Below are 20,118 nucleotides of genomic sequence, written 5' to 3' on the forward strand. Positions count from 1 at the left end.
TTTTCACATTCTCATCATATTTTCAAATCATGCAGTGAGACACAGGGCTTTTACTGGCAGCCACATGACCTAGGAACAACCTGCCTTTAGAATTATAGACTTGGAAGGGATTTACAAGATCATCAAGTCCAACCCCCTGCTTAATGTAGGCACTGCACAACTACAACACCCCTGGTAGATGGCAATTTAGCCACTAGTTTAAGGCCTCAGTGATGGAGATCTACCACCTGAAGCAAAATGTTTTGCTGTCAAACCACTCTTACTGTCAGGAAATTCTTCCTAACATTTAGTTGAAACTATTTTGTTGTAGTTTAAGTCAATTCATCCAAGCCTACCCTTGGGAATTTCTGAGAACAAATCCATTCCAACTTCCACATGGCAGCTCCTCAGATATTGACAGTTATTATGTGATCTCTGGACTTAGCTGTCTCTTCTCCAAACTAAGCAAAACCAAATTCTTCAACCTTTTAGACATAGAGAGGAACCCACTTCTGGCTGAAATCCAGAAGAGCTGCAAATCTAGTTTTTTTTGGGGGGGGGGGAGCTTTTGGTTGATTTATAAATTTGAGGGTTCTTTGTGGTTTGTTTTCTAATTTCATTGCTCTATTGTTTTTCAACACTGTACACTGCTTTGAACATGGGGAAAGTGGCCTATAAATAGTTTAAATAAGATGAATAAATCCATTGGTGTTTGAGGCCCAAGGCTTACTGTGATGGCATGTTTCCTTTCTTCTCCAGATCCACTGGACTCCTGCTGATAAAGTTTCACAAGTTGCTGGAAAATCTATAAGGAAGAGGTAAGGAGCCAACTGGGAGGGAACCTAAGGTAGCTTTAGCCCGCAGTTAGTTTCTTAGCTGTTGAATTACCAGAAGCTAAAGACTGATTCCACTTTAACAACTCACTAAACTTTCCTGACAGCCTGAGGAAAGACAGGCTCTGTGTCTTTCATGGCACTCCCATATAATGAGCATTTTTCAGAATCTTCGTAAGGTTATCTGAGCAGACTTCCATCTGCCACAGCGAAGAATGTGTTTGCTTGCTTTCTGTACATCATGTTTTACATTTACGTTCCAGCTAGATGTTGTTCTGCTCTTTACATTTGGCTTTTGATGTTAGACTATCATGGTCTGCCCAAGCCCCCTTAGGACTGGAAAAGCTAAAAATAAGCAAATTGATCCTGGTTGTTTGAAAATCAGTTTGTGGTCCTCCACCCCATTAAGTTTTACAAGAAAGATCCTATTCACAACCTCATCTTCCAGACAAGTTAGAATAGCAGTTGGGAAGAGAAGGGGCCTTCTCAATAGGGATCCCCAGGCTTTGCAAGTCCTTGTCAGACACACAGTAGTGTTCTTGTGAATTTTCATCCCACAGACATGCACACATGCAGAAATGAGGCTTTTTAAAAAGCTTCTGGAAGTTAAATCTAGAGTTTTAAAAAATCAATGAGTTTTTTCAATCAAAATCAAAATCAAAAATCAATGAGTTTTATCACAGGCAGCCTGACCTTACGCCAAGGCAGTGTTGGCGGCCTGCGTGCTGCCCTGGCATCAGCCACTGCAAACGTGCTATAAGGCATGCTGTGGCAGCCAGGAGGGGAGAGGTAACAGCAGAGAGACAAGTGCCTGTTGGTGCTGGTGGGAGGACCAGGAAGAGCATGTGGTGGGAAGGCATTCTGGGGCAGGGGGAAAGTGGGGAAGGGGTGAAACTGGGTGGGGGAAGGTGGCACGGAGCGGTTCAGGCCCAGGACTGTGGCAGAGACTGCTGCCAATTCCTATCCCTCCTCCTGGACCTCAGAGTCTAACACAGGTCTCCTCCATTCTGTGCCAGCTAAATAGCTGGTGCAGCTCCATGTTTCTTCCATTCGGGCTGCCAGGGCTCTACATGGGGTAAGGGAACCAAAGTTACCCCAAGGAGACCTCCAGCTGCTTCTCTGGCCCCACAGGATACAGCAGTGGTTGTTTCATTGCCGCTGTACCATGTCACACTGGTCAGGGATAGGACGGGCCCCGAGTATGTTTGACTATTGATATTGATTGAGTCTGCGGTTTTATTACTTGCTGTTATAGCAGGAGGGTTTTGTTTTATTATTTTTACTTTCCTACTATTTTTGTAAGCCACTTGGGCTGGCAGAAGAAAGATATTATATACTTATAATAAACAAGACTTAGAATTTGTATATTGCAGTGGGCCCTTGCTATCTGTGGGATCTGTTCCAGGAACCCACATGAATATCGAATTCTGTGGATAATAACTGTGGAGTGCCAGCAAACCGGAGGTATCTTCCAGTCATGTCCAGGAGGCCTTCGGAGGCATGGGGAGGCTTCAGAAGGCCTCCAGGACTTGACCAGAAGCCACTTCTGGTTGCATCTGGGAGGTCCTCTGAAGCCCTCCAGCCACAAGCTCAGCATTCACAGATATTCAAATCCATGGGTGTCGAACCTACGGATAAGGAGGGCCCACTGCATTTTTCAGTGTAAATACTGTAATTTACACTGTAAAAATGCTGTAATTTACACTGTAATCAGTGTAAATACAGTGTAAATACTGCGGTAATACAGTCACAGAACATCTGATTGTGACAGTACACATGCACAGGGCATTTCAGCCCAGACTATCAGGTCACACAGCCAATGCGGAACGGATTACGTGCCCTATCCAACTTTCCAGCACTAGTGCAGCCACAATGCAGTCCAGAGGTAAGGGAACAAATGTTCCTGTACCTTGAGGAGGCATCTATGACTACCTCCCCCACCACAGGATGCAGTGCATGCTCCATTGGCATAGCCGCACTGGCACTGGAAAATGAGATAAGATTGGGCCCTAAGATTACTGGCACCTAACTATTCCAGAAGTCTTCCTACATTGAGGGACATTGAGGGATTTGAAGGGTGTACCTTTGATTGGGGGAGAATCACATTCCACAATGAAGGATGCTTTTTCAGACAGAATCCTAAACAAAACAAGCAAAGCCTGGATGCTTCCTTTGGCTCCCCCCCTTCTTCTATTTGTCTCTGGAAGCCTGCATCCTTTTCTTCCATATATAGGAGGAGGCGATCAGACAAGTGACTGTGTGATTGACAGCTCTGAGCAGTCAGTGAGGCACATAGCAGCAGAATGAAAGATGCTAATTGGTGCTACTTTTGCTTCCTTTTCCTATCAGTGTGATGCCTGAGAGGGAATTGTGAAAACACATAGTTCTTGGGTCATCTGTTTTCTCTACCCTATGTGACTTTTCCCTTGGAGTGAATGATTCCAGAAACTTTTGCTATGTTCTTTACATCGAGACATCCCTTCCTATTCTATTGTCCCTAAATTATCCACTCCTCCCCATCAAAATTGCCATGTTCCTTATGGGTGTGATTCATCTATATTATTTTCTGTTTTCTGGGTTCAGAACCCATTCTTCTAATCATTAGTTCAACTCAATCATCCCCAACCATTCCCCACCTCTGTATCTGCCTTAGTTTTGTTTTGACTCGGAATTTAAACTTAAACCACAGTTCACAGTAGTAGTAGTGAGAGTACTACTTCCTAGGAGAGGACGGAGGTTTTGACAGTCCTGCCTATTAGGCTAGCAATCTAAGAAGCATGGATCAGATGAAAATTAATGGAGGGCACACAGCTTGTCTGGGACAGCACTGCAGCAAGTAAAGAATAGGTAGTAAGCAAGAGCACCCAATAAGTAGCAAGAAAAGCTAAGCAAAATGGCCCATGAGCTCCTCTGGGACAAGAGCAAGGCTTGTGTAAGCATAGCAGCTCCTATTATTATTATTATTATTATTATTATTATTATTATTAACAGTATTTAAGTACCTTTATTGCCCAATCATATAAAGGTAATTAAAATATAAATCAAAAATATAAATTAAAAATATAAATCAATAAAGGTAATTAGTACCTTTATTGCCCAATACTAAAGTATTTTAGTACCTTTATTGCCCAATCCTATGGGTGTATAATGCTGCTGACACAAGTGCTCTAGTGGCATTAGGCACTTTCTGGCTGTCTCAAAAGGCAGTGAAGTGGCCAGCTCCATGCACCAGCAACTGATAGATGCCCATCGACCCCAGTGAACACAGGGGATGGGAGGCAGTGGGTAGATAGAATGGAGTAGGCAGAACAGAGCAGAAATGGGGGCAAGAATGAGGGTGGATTGGGGCATGTTCTGTGGCAATGGGACCCACTGAATCCAAACCCCCTTCCTGGCCTCAATCCACCTTCATGGGTCATTGCAGACTTGCACCAGCTCCATAGCTGGTGCAGGTCTGAGTAGACCTGGTAGCTTGACACAGGCTTACCCCAGGGCAGGAGAACATACATTCTCTTGCCCCCAGGAGGCCTCCAGAGGCCAAAACTCCCCTACAGGAGACAGTGGGCATTGATGAATGAGGGAATGAGTTAGGATTGGGCTGCCCAACGCCCTGAGAAGTAAGGAAGTGATGTGAGGAGTCAGCAAGTTACAGAAATGGGTGGGAGTTCCTAGAGCCTCACATATGCTGAACTGGTTGGCCCAAGACACCAGGATCAGCATTCAATCCATGATCTTTGAAGTACACATTGAATAACAAAGTTCCTGGAGCACAATTTTACTTGCTTCTTCCAACATTTGCACTTTCCTAGTTTGTCTTGTGATATATGGCTTCACTGCAGTTCCTTTTACATAACTACTTCATCTTTTTTCCCTCTGTAAGCATTCCATCTTCCTTTTTGAAACAAGCAACGATGGTCCAGATGGCACCTTCCCCACAGCTGGTTTAATGTTGGTTTTCTTAGCTTTTTTCTTTTTTAAACGCTTGCAATTACATAGTGCCTTCCGAAGACTGCAGCACCAAACTGGAAATGGAAGGTGTTGATCAGCAGCATGGTGTTTTTTGCATGACAACTACTATTTCAAGACGTGACAACTGCACTGGTTGTACTAGTTCCTGGTCTGCTTAATGTGTGAGCAAGAATCAGCTTGAGGGCTGCTTCCAAGATGCACTGAATCAGTACACCCAAGACTTGAATAAAATTGTCTGGAAGGAGTCCTCTGTTTGTGGAGAGACCCAAAGATTAATGGTGTAAAAATAAGATGAACACTCTATCAAAATGCCTGGTTTTCTTTTTTGCCTGATTATTTAGTGCCTTTAGAAGACTCTTGTAACACTGTTCGGAGCTGAGTGATAGGATGTTAATTACGTACAAATTCATTATCACTATGAAATGAATTTTTGAACATATATTAATATAATGTGCAAGTGTAGATTCCAATAATATAGTTTTTAATAGCCTACTTTTTCACTTCTACCAACTAGTTTCTCATTATTCATGGCATGGTTCCATACTTCTTATTTTATTTGTATAAAAACTGAACAGATTATTATTCATGATGTGAAAATTGTTTTTTAATTTCACGCCATCATTGCTTGACTACTTGGTCTGGGTGCATACAGTACAGTAGTTTAAAAAAAATTTAGCCCACATTAATTGAGTTTTAGGGATTTTAGTGGTGTGGAAAGGCTAGTTCCTTAGTATGTTATGATGTACCTAGTAAAGGTATTAAAACCGGTATTTTCTACACTGACTGACAGGAACTCTCCAGTGTCTCAAATAAGAGTCTTTTCCAGCTCTGGAGAGGCCAAGAATTGAACTTGGGACCTTCTGCATGCAAAGTATGTGACCTGCTCTGAGCTAGGCTGGCAGCTAATCATCTGTTTCAAGGACAAAGCACAGCTCAGCCCTCACACCAATTCTTAAGGAAGCTGGGGGGGGGGGGGAAGTGAGCTATAATGCAATGCAAAAACTGATTTGAATTATGGTATAATTTTTCCTATATTGAAGCTGAAATAGCTGCTTGACCTCCACCATGCCCATTTTCAACACTTGTCTCAAAGGTTTCCTACAATTCCAGCTCCTCCTGTTAGGGCCACTACTCTCTCTCTTCTGACATCATCACACACAGTGCCCGAGAACTTGTGACATCATCACACAATGCCCCAGATGTCTGCCACACCACACTATCCTTGCTGCCCTGGCCATGCTCTGATTAGTGCAGCTAACAATCCCTTATCCAGTGTCATCTCCTGACCATACTCCATAGCTATCCCCATGACGTCTCTGTAGAAAGTTATGGGATCGCATGAGCTTCTCTTAGGTCACTACTCATATCACCATATCATTCTATCTACCAATACAGTATGTTGTTTCTATTTAAACTTCCATAGTTTAAAATGGAAGCAACCTACCTGAGGCTCAAACAGCAGGGTGGGTTGAAAATCCAGATCTAAAATAAATTAATACATGGCTGCACAAGTAAGAGATCTGGAACTGCAGATAATTCACTCAATAAGTACACAGTCCAGGAACAGGCAGGCCTGGCTTGGAGCCCCACTGCTTTTGCTAGCCAGCAAAGCGTAGATGTGTCTGTTCTTATGATGGGGGAGATGAAGCATGCTTGAAGCAATCTGCCAACCACAAGGATCTAAGGTTTGTTTAGATGTATAACCCTTCGATTGAAACAGCCTGTCATTTTGGCAGGCGGATTTGGAATGTGAAACCTTTCCAGCCAAACTGTGTGGCTGATTCCAACAACCAATGCCAGCCAAACCAAAAGTCTAGATCCAAGGCACACTAACACCTCTTCAGTGCCTAGAGGATCAAAATTTGCCAAGTTCCATGGCTTCTTGGAACATAAACCTTTACTTGTAGCGGCAAAACCATCACCAGCAGCCTCATTCTGCTTTATTAGAGGATGCAGTGAATGCTTTGAACTGTAATTATCAATATTTCCAGGTTGAAAGATAGAGCTGGATGAGTGGGCTTTTTAAGAACCATTTTCGGTTGCATATTTTTTTGCTTCAGAGCTCCTCCTCCCTTACATGTAATGATCATTCACTGAGCAAATACCTCCTGAGCATGACTGAGCTACACACAGCTACTGACCAGCATAGCTGAGCAGGGAAGGAATGTAGATCAGGGCAGAAGCAGGATTAGTGAGGCAAGCACAAGCAAGGAGAGAAAATGCACACTGTGTTTCTTCTTACCAGAATGATCCCACGAACATGGGTGGCCATAAGGAAGACATATATGTGTTTAATAGCCCAATCCCATTCTTCTTCTTACCCGCAAGTGCAGCTGCACCAAAAACGGGTGTGCTGTATGGGGGGGGGGGGGAATCAAGAAGCATCAGCAAGGAAAGGGGATTTAAATCCCCTTATCCATGTGTAAGCCTCCCACTCCACAATGGGTCTTCTTGGACATGTGCTATGTTGCTAGTGCAACTCCAAGGAGAGACAGGGGGAAGGGAGGCTGCTGCCAGAGAGGACAGGATCCTGTGCATGCTATTGCGATGGATAAGGGCAAGTGGGAAAGTTACCCCTCCTGCAGCCTCCCCACCCCTATTATGCCCCCCTCCCTGCTTGGTTTCAGCCCGTCACTGCCCCATTCTGCCCTGCTCCATCCCTCCTAACTCTCTCACAGGCTTATGTGCTCTGGTGGGTGGTGGGAGAGACGACTACAAGTATGGGAAGGCTCCGGACTGCACCAGTTTGGGGCATCCAAGCCCACGTGACCAGGAACTTATGAACTCATCAACCTAGATTTTTTAAGATCACACCCAAGGATGTTGCCCTGATTCATCACTGAGAGCACCAACTGTTCTGTGGACATTGTGTGAGTCTAGGGATTGTGTGAGAGTGATGTTGTGAGAGTATAAGAATTGTTCTGCCCTCTGTCCCTTTTCTGCATGATGCTACTCAGTTTCTGAGTCTCACATTTATTTAGGGATGCTAGGTGCCAGTGGGCAACTGCCTGTCACTTTAACAGCAGTAGAGAAACAAGAACAGCCAAAGCAACATACAAATAAATACGATGAGGGTGGATTAATCCTTCTGTGAATCAAAAACATGTTGAGACAAGATGGTCCTCACTAAATGCTGTAACATCAATGGTGTGGGGTTCAAGTCTGGCCCAGCATACTCACAAGCCACACTTCTAATGATAGCAGGGCATGGCCAGATTAAAGACATAACCGTCAGGCAGGATCGTATGGGAGGAGGTAGTTCTTTACATACATGTGACAGATCAGGAGAGAGATCTTGGGCTGGTGGTGGACAGGTCGATGAAAGTGTCGACCCAATGTGCGTCGTCAGTAAAGAAGGCCAATTCTATGCTTGGGATCATTAGAAAAGGTATTGAGAACAAAACGGCTATTATAATGCCGTTGTACAAATCGATGGTTAGGTCACACCTGGAGTATTGTGTCCAGTTCTGGTCGCCACATCTCAAAAAGGACATAGTGGAAATGGAAAAGGTGCAAAAGAGAGCAACTAAGATGATTACTGGGCTGGGGCACCTTCCTTATGAGGGAAGGCTACGGCGTTTGGGCCTCTTCAGCCTAGAAAAGAGACACCTGAGGGGGGACATGATTGAGACATACAAAATTATGCAGGGGAAGGATAAAGTGGATAGAGAGATGCTCTTTACACTCTCACATAGCACCAGAACCAGGGGACATCCACTAAAATTGAGTGTTGGGAGGGTTAGGACAGACAAAAGAAAATATTTCTTTACTCAGTGTGTGGTTGGTTTGTGGAACTTCTTGCCGCAGGATGTGGTGACGGCATCTGGCCTGGATGCCTTTAAAAGGGGATTGGACAAGCTTCTGGAGGAAAAATCCATTATAGGTTACAAGCCATGATGTGTATGTGCAACCTCCTGATTTTAGAAATGGGCTATGTCAGAATGCCAGTGCAAGGGAGGGCACCAGGATGCAGGTCTCTTGTTACCTGGTGTGCTCCCTGGAGCATTTGGTTGGCCACTGTGAGATACAGGAAGCTGGACTAGATGGGCCTATGGACTGATCCAGTGGGGCTGTTCTCATGTTCTTACCCTGGTTGCAAACCATATATACTTTAAAAGGGAAGACCAGCTTAACACTTTTGAACCAGGGTAAAAAAAAAAAAGATTGGGAGACAGTGAAGGTTTAAAGATATTAAGTCACTGGAGTCACTCCAGATATTAATCCATTTCTGCTTAATGTTGCATATATGCAACAAGGACAAAATATATACACCTGTGGACTGGTAAAAATGTGTTAACTATCTTCTCTCACCTTTTTCCCAAAGAGCTCAGGGTGGCATACGTAGCCCATCTGCCATTTGATTCTCACAACAACATTGTGAAGTACATTAGGCCAACAGAAAGTGTGCAATTTTCCAAAGGTCATCTAACAATCAATGTGGTGATTGGGTACTGTAGCGGGATCCTGACCCAGGAGTATGTCTAGGATGTTAACGGACATTGACTACATGACATTGCCTAGGGACAGGGTGGTGGAGCAGCCATCAGGCGGGGGATCGAACCCTTTCCCCCCCTTCTTGTTTAGGGGCTGTATTGACTCTAGAACTGCCTAATATGTAGCTAGAGAGTTGGAGATAACTATGTTTGCTGGCAGGTATGTTTATTGTGTTGGACTAACCACTAGACTATGCTGGGTATCTGCCTAGGAAGCAGCATTTTTTGTTTCTCCAGTAGATGGATCTGTCAATCTTTTCCAATTATTGCTTTGATGAATGTATTTCAGTTACACAGGAATAGCAGTAGTCAAAGGAAGGTCAAAAAGCTTGATGTGATATGGAAACAAGGATGGTACAAGCAAGAAGCACAGAATCCTTGTAAAAGAAAGAGAATCGGGAGTACACTATGTCCAAGGCCAGTGAGGTGTGGATGGTGAAACAGCTCGTTATTGAGATTGGGAGACCAGAGCCCATAAGAGCTGTGGAGTGGGAGGTGGAATGCTGTGGATCTCAGATGCAGATAAGCTACTTGACTAGGCTATAGTAATGAAGGAGTGAAGCAAACTGCATCAATAGCACTTTTCACATGTTACACTGAACTGGGGGGGGAGCAGGAATGATGCATGTGATCCTGCTTCGCACACTTTCAGCAGAACATGTGAAAAATGATAGTTTTGAGCAAGACACAGTGGCATATTAGATAAAGAGATGCGCTAGTATTCTTGCAGAAAGTGCTTTGATACTGACACGTTAGCAAGGCACCTGTCTCTACAGATGGGGGAAGCTTGCAGTGGGAACTGATCTGATAGTAATCTGGAGATTAATGAATTAGGACAGGATGAGAGAAGACCTACTCTATCGGCAGTGGAGACTGCTCATAAATTAAGGATTGGCGATGGGAAAATGGTATTCCGTGCAAAGTGAAGTTTGACCAGCAGTCTTGCACTGTTGTATAATCCCACACTTAAGATGCTGCTGATCTCTGCCACTTCTTCTTCTTCTTCTGGTTTTGAGAAGCTGGTGCAATTATAACTTACCAATCTTCATTTTTAAAACATGAATTTTATTAAACAGTTAAAAGACCTTAATACTTTTGACGCTGTGCCTGAACCCACAAGGGCTCTGAAAGACAAGTAGCCAAGCTTCACACACTTCTCAACTAGTTCCTTAAAAAAATCCTTTCAGAGAATGTGAGCTGGCCGGTTTGAATCATAAATATTTAAATCATCTAAATATTCTTTTACCTGTCCCTTATTAATGCTGCTGCTTGATATTCCCAGAGCTTCATTAATATTTATCTCAGCTTTGTGCTGCTTTCGTATTCTATATCAAGAATACGAAAAATAGGTGTTCAGTGCTGCAGCCTTCCCTAGAGCCAGCATTTTTTACCTTCCCCTTGATTTAGTGGGAGTACTGGATTTCTTTGGGTTTTTTCTCCTGCTTCCAAGAATGTATTTATACAACCTTCCCTTATCCTTTTCTGTTCTTGTAGTATATATTTCATTTGCCCCATGTATCCTTTATTGCTTCATACAGCTATATTGCCTTATAGCTTCTCTCATCTTCCATTCTACGTAATATTTTTCTTCAATACCTTGCCGTTTAAAATGGGCTTTTGGATTGCTGTGTTTACTGTTAAGGCATGATTTGATGCAAACTTGAGTAGTAAAATGTATTTGATGGTTTCCTAAAAAGCATGGCACTGTGTGCTCAATGTTTTTTTTTATAAATACAAAGATATAAGAAGGACATCAATACATTTCTGAAGGCTGGTTGTGTGTAGGTGTCTGGATAGCAGATCTCAAATGGAAATTCTGCAAATGCTTTATTTTAAACATATACGTGAACTGCTCTGATTTCAGCCTGGTTGCTCTCGTGCTGAACATTTTTATTTTTGTTTGTGGATGTCATCCACTTTACTTGAAATTAAAACTAAGATTCACCAGGCCCTTTATTTTATTTCATGAACAAAATAAAAATAACTCTTTGCAACAGAAACAAACAGTATTGGGAAGAACTAATGAGCAGGATGTCAGGATCTACTTTTTGCTGTGTAATTGCTTAGCGTTCTACAAATGCTGTTTACAAGAACTGAAGCACAGTCACTTCTGGTATAACATTTGGGTACATATGAAAATGTTTCCTCACAGTAATTCATACAACTTATTCAAGGATAGGACCATTAGGTGGGGAGAAAAGAAATCCAGGATCTAGCTCATCCTGTGGCGCTATCTTGTATCAGAACCAGTTTGGTAGCCTGAATATAAAAAATTATTTAATTCACTTAGGGCGCAATCCTAACCCTTACCAGTACTGTCATAGCTGTGCCAGTGGGGCATGAGCTTCATCCTGCAGTTGGGGGGCAGTCATGGAGGACTCCTCAAGATAGGGCAATGTTTGTGCCCTTACCTTGGAGTTGCATTGTCCTTATGACAGTGCTGGAAAGTTGGTTAGGATTGTGGCCCTATTGCGAATTTATTCAGAAGGAATGCTATACATACTGAAGACTAGTAGGCACAGATGCTGCTGCTGGCCCATAGTAACACACTGACTTGGTCCCAGACAGCTGGGGTCTCCATTGTTGAGTGATTGATTGGTTGTTGGATGACTGAATAAAGGTACCGCAGACTGAATAAAGACTGCAGAGGCATAATAGGAAAGTTGTATGCACATTTGTGGAGACTCTCCTGGAAGATATAATAGTACAAAGTCCCATGTAATTTCTAGTCAGACATCCAGCATAACAGATGTCTCCCTACTTTCCTATGTAGGCTACTTATACAGGGTTCCTCATTATCCAAGGTCAAGGGGACAAAAAAATTGACTTGGTTAGTGATCCATGGTTAGTGGAGATTTTTTTTCCATAAGAAGTAATGGGGTAGACCCTGATTGGGACTGGAAGGTTTGAAAGAACGCCCGCAAAAGCACATTTTCAAAAGTATTTTACATAGCTGGAGAAATCAATTACAGGTCATACAGTTAACAAGGATACCCTTTAGAATAAGTACAGTCTGCACAGACATTCCAATGATCAGCTTGTGACTGTGCAGAAAGGCAGGAGTCTGTACCACAAGATTGCCATCACAGAAATGAAAACTGAGGGGTGACTCCTTGAAGGTTAAAGAGTTAGAAAAAAAAGTGGTAGGTCAGGCTGCACAAGGACCCAAGGAAATGTGCATGGCCCCCAAACCAAGGATGACAATGGGTTGTGCTTTCTTACTTCTTTAAACATTATGACTTTCTGGAGTTCACCTACCATAAACAGTTTAAACATGTATGTAAAAATGTAAAGGGCGAACGTGACAAACAGATACATAAAATGATATCTCTTCTAAATGTACACCCTTCAGTCTACTGAGAGTATACTTGTCAGGAAACTCAGGTTTGGGGCTTTGTTATGTGTAAAATGGACCTAAACTTTAACTGTGACTAGATTACAAGGTTGAGAACTCCTTTCACCAGATAACAGTTTTTTAAGAGGGCCAATTTGCTGTATTAAAGGAAATTTGCATATTTTTAAAATATAAAACAATATAAGATAGTTATTAAAATTTAAATGATTTCATTCCCAGAAGCTATTTTTATGGCAGCCATGACCCAGCTGTCATCTCTTTTATTTATCTCAAATGCATCTTGAATTTTACAATTTTGGGATAATGTATTAAAAAATAACAATCACACTAAATCTAAAAAACAAAACAGAACCCTGTACATCAGATGTGGGTGGGCAGGTGAAGTTTGTATTCTCTGATCTGTGAGAAATGTCTAAATGTAGATCCAGAATGTGATGCTCATTCCAGAGAAGGTCATGCAATTGATGGTGATATTTACAAGTGTGTTTGAAAGCTGAGGTGCAGAAATATGTCATTTCATCTGTCTGCAGGCTTTTCACTTAACCAGACTGGGCTGAGATAACATCAGCTTTTCCCCTCCTCCTTTTTAATGATTGTTTTGTGGTTTGGTTGTAGCCCCTTGAATGTATCTCACTGCTATCTGGTTAATTATATGTAATGGAAAATGTTTCTGTATGTTCTGTAATTAGAGCTTGCTCACTTTATATGTTTGGCTCTCTGGGAAAAAAAAAAGAACCAGCTTGATTTGTACTGCAACATTCATTTTCTTGAGATTTGTATTACACATGAAAACATTCATTTACATGACTAATCAATCAAAGATTTTAAAACAGAGACTTTGACTTTAATCATCTTTAATGAGAAAAAGTACAAAGTTTAGTGTGAGTTAGGTGAGAGAACAGTTTGAAAATCTCTGACCAGGAAGTTTTATTTTCAATCAGATACCTCAAAAGAGGGATGACTCATTACTATGCAAATAAGGTGAGCCTTGATGTAGAATAATTGTTATAAGTCATCTCCAAGAGATTTGTATCTTATTTGAAAACTAAATGTTGAAAACACTAAATGTAGCAACAATTCATGTTGGTTAGAAACAAACACTTCAGGTGCAAAAATAATTGTTTTTGATATTGTGCGTTTCTTTCTGATGAATTAAGAAAGCAGGCTATTCCACCATGATAACAAGTTTCTATTGTATCAATTCCTTTTGTTTTCCAATCTTGATTATACAGTTGTGGAAATTGCTTTTTAGGTGTGACTTATGCCATCTGCATTCTTCCCCTGGTGTCTGATGCAACCCTATTTTATGTTTTATTAGTAACTTAAAAATCGCTTTTGATAAACAAAAATTCCTTTTTACCTGCATAAAACTATGCATGAATGGGATCTAGGAAAATATGTCTGAAAAGTCATGTATTCAGATATTCTGGAGAGATACAATTGTGCAAAAGAATAACCTTGCTCTAAAAAGCGGGAGGAGGAGGGAAAAACTACCTTCTAACAGATCTTTGAAAAACCAATAGATGACAAACAGCCTGAACTGAAGGTGTATGACTTGATTTATCCTTCAGTCTTAACTGATGCCTTGTGAGTTGGTCTATTTTTCAGAAGGTAGAATAGGGTACCGATATCGGAACTTTCTCCCAGCGAGCTGTTAAATCTTACAACTGTTTATCAAGTAATGTCGGACATCATTTGCCACTGATTGGCTTTCCAGTAGTGTTTGAACATTTTATCACCTGAGATGAAAACTACAAATCAGTAAGGATACAGCAAAGTGTTCTTTAAAATATCCTAAATATAAAAGCTACAACAAATATTGTGACACATCTAAAGCAGACATGGGCTGTGCTTCTGTTGGCAACCTTCAGTCTCAAAAGACTATGGTATCACGCTTTGAATGGTGGTTCTGGAACAGCGTCTAGTGTGGCTGAAAAGGCCAATTCGGGAGTGACAATCCCTTCCACACTGGGAGCAAGTGCAGTCTGTCCCTGGTCTGTCTCCCTGGCTATGGGCCTTCCTTCTGTGCCTCTTTGCCTCAGACTGTTGGCCAAGTGTCTCTTCAAACTGGGAAAGGCCATGCTGAACAGCCTGCCTCCAAGCGGGCCGCTCAGAGGCCAGGGTTTCCCACTTGTTCAGGTCCACTCCTAAGGCCTTCAGATCCCTCTTGCAGATGTCCTTGTATCACAGCTGTGGTCTACCTGTAGGGCGCTTTCCTTGCACGAGTTCTCCATAGAGGAGATCCTTTGGGATCCGGCCATCATCCATTCTCACGACATGACTGAGCCAATGCAGGCGTCTCTGTTTCAGCAGTGCATACATGCTAGGGATTCCAGCTTGTTCCAGGACTGCGTTGTTTGGAACTTTGTCCTGCCAGGTGATGCCGAGGATGCGTCGGAGGCAGCGCATGTGGAAAGCGTTCAGTTTCCTCTCCTGTTGTGAGCGAAGAGTCCATGACTCGCTGCAGTACAGAAGTGTACTCAGGACGCAAGCTCTGTAGACCTGGATCTTGGTACGTTCCGTCAGCTTCTTGTTGGACCAGACTATCTAAAATTTAGGTATATAGCACTGTTATAGCCTGACACTTTGTATGTTCATTCAAAAGTAGTTACTCCACTTTCCAAGAAACTTGGAAGTCTGTTTTCTATCCTAAGGTGACTTTTGAAAAGAGATGAATAAAGGCCATGGTAAAATAGCTTCTCAGTTGTACCAGCAGATTATGCAACAAATGTCTATTTATGTTCTCAAATTCTTTTCTGTGAGCAAGAATTATCCCAACCCAACACTTCCCTTAATGTGGATCCTAACATATTTCATCTCAAACATTTCAAAACTAAAATCTTCTATAATTCCAAAATAAGAGTTATTTTGTTCTGAAGGAGCCTCTTCAAATGCCTCACTTGCCCATTATGCAGTAAATAATGGCAAACTGTCCTCCTGAACACATCCAGCTGTGGGGGGCAATCGTTTTCTCCTTTCTGGATTATTTAGATGTGGAAATATGTTCCCCAATTTGTTGCTCAGGGTTTCTTCTATACCTCTCTTATACTCATTGCCTTGAATTAATTCATCAAGAGGCCTTCCTTCATCCAATATGTCTCCATGTAATGAAAAATTACAGGTCTTGTAAATTGTCCTGAGTGTATACAGTATTTGCTCAGAAGTAGTTACTTCCAATTAAGTGTGCAAAGGCCTGCAGCCTTACAGTGCTGAGACTTGATGTGCTGGCACATGAGTGCTCTGAGTGGAATTCATTTTCACACCTGACAATCTGACAATCTGACATTAGTATTTCATATTAACTAGGAATATTGTGCCACAGCATGGAACGTTTGTGAAAATATACGTTGCCAGGTATAAAGTCTGCTGTAGTTCAGAACTGGGTGGAGATAGGACATAAGTGAATCCAGAAATGTCTTAGCAATACAACATATTATTAGCTATTTGACTACCACACACCTGGCACAAACATATACAGTAATCTGTTTGATGGTAAGCTTTTGAAAGGGGGTGGAAAATGACGTATAATTAACACAGTAGAATAGGCTTGCCCACTGGTCAAAAACAATGGATCTCTCAAACCTGAACCCCAAAACTGTGCCCCAACTAGCGGAGCCAGCCAGAGAATAACAACCCAATCCCAGTGTAGCACCAGGCACACCATTGCAAAAGCCTCCCTGCTGGTGGTTGCTGTATGTACTCTGGTGTAGCAGCTGCAAAACCCCATGCCACTGGCAGCAGGGCACAGACTAGCCGCTGGCACAACCCCACCAATGGAGAGGTGGCAAAGGGGCAGAAAGCAGGACAGGATGAGGTGGAGCCTGCAGCTGCTGGACCTGAATCCCTGTCCTGAGCCAGACAAGCTCCCAGTGGCTCCTCAGAGCTGTGCCACAAGTAAAGCTGGCATAGGTCTGGGGAATTCCATAGGGGACTATGCAGCAGTCAGGACATTCAGTTAAGTCCTATTCCTCTTACTGCTCTCAACCAGCCTCTCCAAAAGGATGCACGCAGTGGAAATTGCGCTAGTTCCCACATAGGACTGGGCTGTAAGGGTATTTTCTCAGGCAATCTATTTGCAGTATCTGATCCATACAATAGGTCACCAGCTACCAATGTAAAGCCTATAGTGGTTCCCTACCCAGACAACAATGCAAATTTTTCTATGGCTTCTTAAAGTACTATGATGTGGAATCCTGGCTTGAGAGGGACCCTCCTATTTGTGAGAGGCAGCAGTGGGGCACTGGAGGTTCTGTCTCCCAGAGCAAGGACCCAACCACTGGGGCCTCAGCAAAGAGTGTGGGGGAGAGGAGGTTGCTTCACCCAGGCCCTCCCCCACTCAGGCTTTTTGGCTCTTAGCTAGTCTTACTTCCTAGGCAGGCAGGGTTCTGCTCCTACCAGCTGCCTGACCCAGACTGCCTTCATCCTTGGCCCAGCTGGGCTTTATGCTCATTACCAGCCCCTCCAGGCCTCGCCCCTTCCTCCATGGGAGGGTTAAAAAGCTGACTGCTCCCCCCCCCCCAGCCCTGCTCTTCCCTGCTTGTGATAGCTAAAAGGCTGGAGCCTGGTGTGCCTTCCCCCTCCCTGGCTCTCCAGGCTAGTACTCTTCCTGCAGCTGGCCTTCAAGCCTGTCTCCTCCTTGCTTTGAGGCCCCCTCTTGCTCAGCAAGCCTGCTTCCTCCAGGTTTCCCCCAGGTAAGTCAGGGGGGCCCTGACATATGGATTGAAATATTGCATTTTGCTATAATGTTTTGCTGACTAGAGCTTTATTGCAAAGCATATATTACTAGCAGATACTTTCTAGGATTACTATATATCAAATGATGAAACTGTAGTTCCATGCCTTTGTGTTGTACAGAGTCTCTTGCTATTGCTAAGTGGGTTAACAATAAATATAGATTCATCAAGGAATTAAGATAAACATGACAAAACTCACACACTCAGAAAAACAATTTATTGTGTTGAATACTCTTAGCTTAAATCTTGTATTTCATATATTTTTTCAAAGTATTTAGAAAACAATCTGTTATCTCATGGCCCCATTGCCTGTACTGTCAAAACTATATTTCCATTGTATTGCAGGGTGTTTTCATATAATACTGCATCTGTTCTCTACGGCTAGTTTAGAGTTTGAAGCACTCTAAGTGTTTTTGAGGGTTGGTGGTGATGCAATCCCCAGGATCATGCTGCTAGTGTGAACAGAGAGGTTTTTAAAAAAGCCTACCTCTGTCTGCACTGGCTTCTGTGGGGTGCGGGGAGCCCCATGGAGCCCTCTGCAGGTCTCCTTTTGCCTCAGAACAGTGAAAAAATGTGTTTTGTGACCCATTTTCTGGTTTTGTGATTGCAACCTGGAAGTGGGTTACATTCACATTTTTTTCACTGTTCTATGGTGTGGGAAGCCCTGTAGAGGCTGCAACCCCTGGTGGTTGGCACAGAGGTAAGTTAAAAAAAAAAGCCTTCTTTCATTGCCACTGGTGTGATTGTGGAGATTGTGTTGCCACCATCTTCCTGCCCTGCCCCATAAGAGGACAGTGACAAGTCTTCTTGGGCTGGTGGGTCATGACCTACCAGTTTGAGAACCACTGTAGTACTATATATCCAGTGCATTTTTCTTGAACATATTCCATATTATATATCTCTGGAGAGTTATTTAAGAACAACTTATGGTTCAACTGAAAAGCAAGACAAGATCATCATCTGTTAACACCTTGGCTCCTTACTTTTAGGGAATATTACCAAGCCTGCAATCTTATTCATACTTTCCTGGGAATAAGGCTGATTGACAATTAAACTTACTTCTTAGCAGATAAACATAGGATTGTTCTGCAAGGCTCCCACTGAACTCAGTGGAATTTATTTCTGAGTTGACACACAGAGTATTGTGCTGAAAGTCCTCGGGCATAAGTATTTCTAGATGTTTAATCTTTTTTGTAAACCCAAATGTTGCCTAAGAACAGCAAATGTTTCTATATTCCCTTGTCACATGCTATGGTTATACTGTACCTATACTGTATTAAGAGATTCTATACTACAGAAAAGTTTTGGCAAGACCACTGCATTCTTAAAATCTTTTTGTATGCATTCAGTTTTTACTAAACAGCTTATGAAAGCTGAAATGTAAACCAGACATAGCTAAATTGATTCCATTTATGATGGTTGTATTTAATACATTTTACAAAAAAAGCCACCTGTGCCTACATGGTTTCTTTCACTTACTGCACAATCCTATACATATTTACTCAATAATAAATCCCACTAAGTTCAATGGGACTTACTCCCAGGAAAACATAAATAGGACTGCAGGTTTCCTGCTGGTTGGCTAGCCTCAGCTGGTGCTGGGCTAGCTCTGTCGCTGGGCTGGTGCTAAGGGCTTGCAAACATGCTTCAAAGCACATTTGCGACAGTGTGCACTGGTGGTGAGCCAATGCGCACTGTTTAGGATTGGGCTCTTAGTGAACATACACAGTTATCTGTGGATGCGTGCTTTGTGCAATCATTGGAAATGAGAAGGGTGAAGCATCTGGCGACAATCAGCATATAAAGAGGGAAATGAATAGTTGGTGTTACTGATTTTGAGGTTTGGGCTAGATATGCGGCCATTGTTCTTCAGCCAAGACCATCAATTTTCAGACAGTATTTGAAAGACAGAGGAGAAGAGATGAACAACTTGTTGGACTGAATGGTGCAATAGTGCACTGAAAAGGCTGGTATCTAAGAAAAATACTCAGAAATGCCAGACAGCTTGAACCACTATAAAACACTTGACTTTCTATGAATATTGGTAAAATCTCCAAATTAAATTATGAATTTAATTTGAAACAAAAAAGGAGCCAGTTTGGACAATATGGACTCCTTCACATGTTTGCAGGGTGAGGATGCCCACTTCTCAAACTGCTGGGGACTTTTGTTTAGTTGTACCAGGGTGCTGGTCCTTACCTACATTGCTATAAGACAGCAGCATTGGTCCTCTTTCCATGCAATAGGGTTAAAAAGACCTGGTGGGCTGAAAAGTGAGGGGAACATGCATGTGCTAGTTTGGTAAGCAGCATCCAAACTGGTCCACTGTTATGTGTAAAAATTCACGAAGTATATCTTTCTCACAGCATGAGAGAAAGTCGAACAGCACATGCATTTTGAAAAAGAGAATATAGGACTAGCATTAATCGTTTAGATAAAGGTTTTCTAATAGCATTTTTTAACATCAACTTAAACAAGAAATAAATTGGCCATAAAAGAATTCAAAGCCAAAATTCCTTTGAATTGTATGTACTGTATTATCTATATTTCCAGAAGTCATACCCTGCTACTTAACATCTCATGGCAGCTCACAGTAAAAAGTAAGACATCTAAAAGAACATAAGATGACCCTGCTGGATCAGACCAAAGGCCCATCTAGTCCAGATTCCTTTGCCTCACAATGGCCCACCAGATGCCTCCAGGAACACACAAGACAACAAGAGACCTGCCTCCTGGTGTCCTTCCTTGTATCGTGC

This window comes from Tiliqua scincoides, chromosome 2, assembly GCF_035046505.1.
Source record: "Tiliqua scincoides isolate rTilSci1 chromosome 2, rTilSci1.hap2, whole genome shotgun sequence".
Classification (NCBI taxonomy): Eukaryota; Metazoa; Chordata; class Lepidosauria; order Squamata; family Scincidae; genus Tiliqua; species Tiliqua scincoides.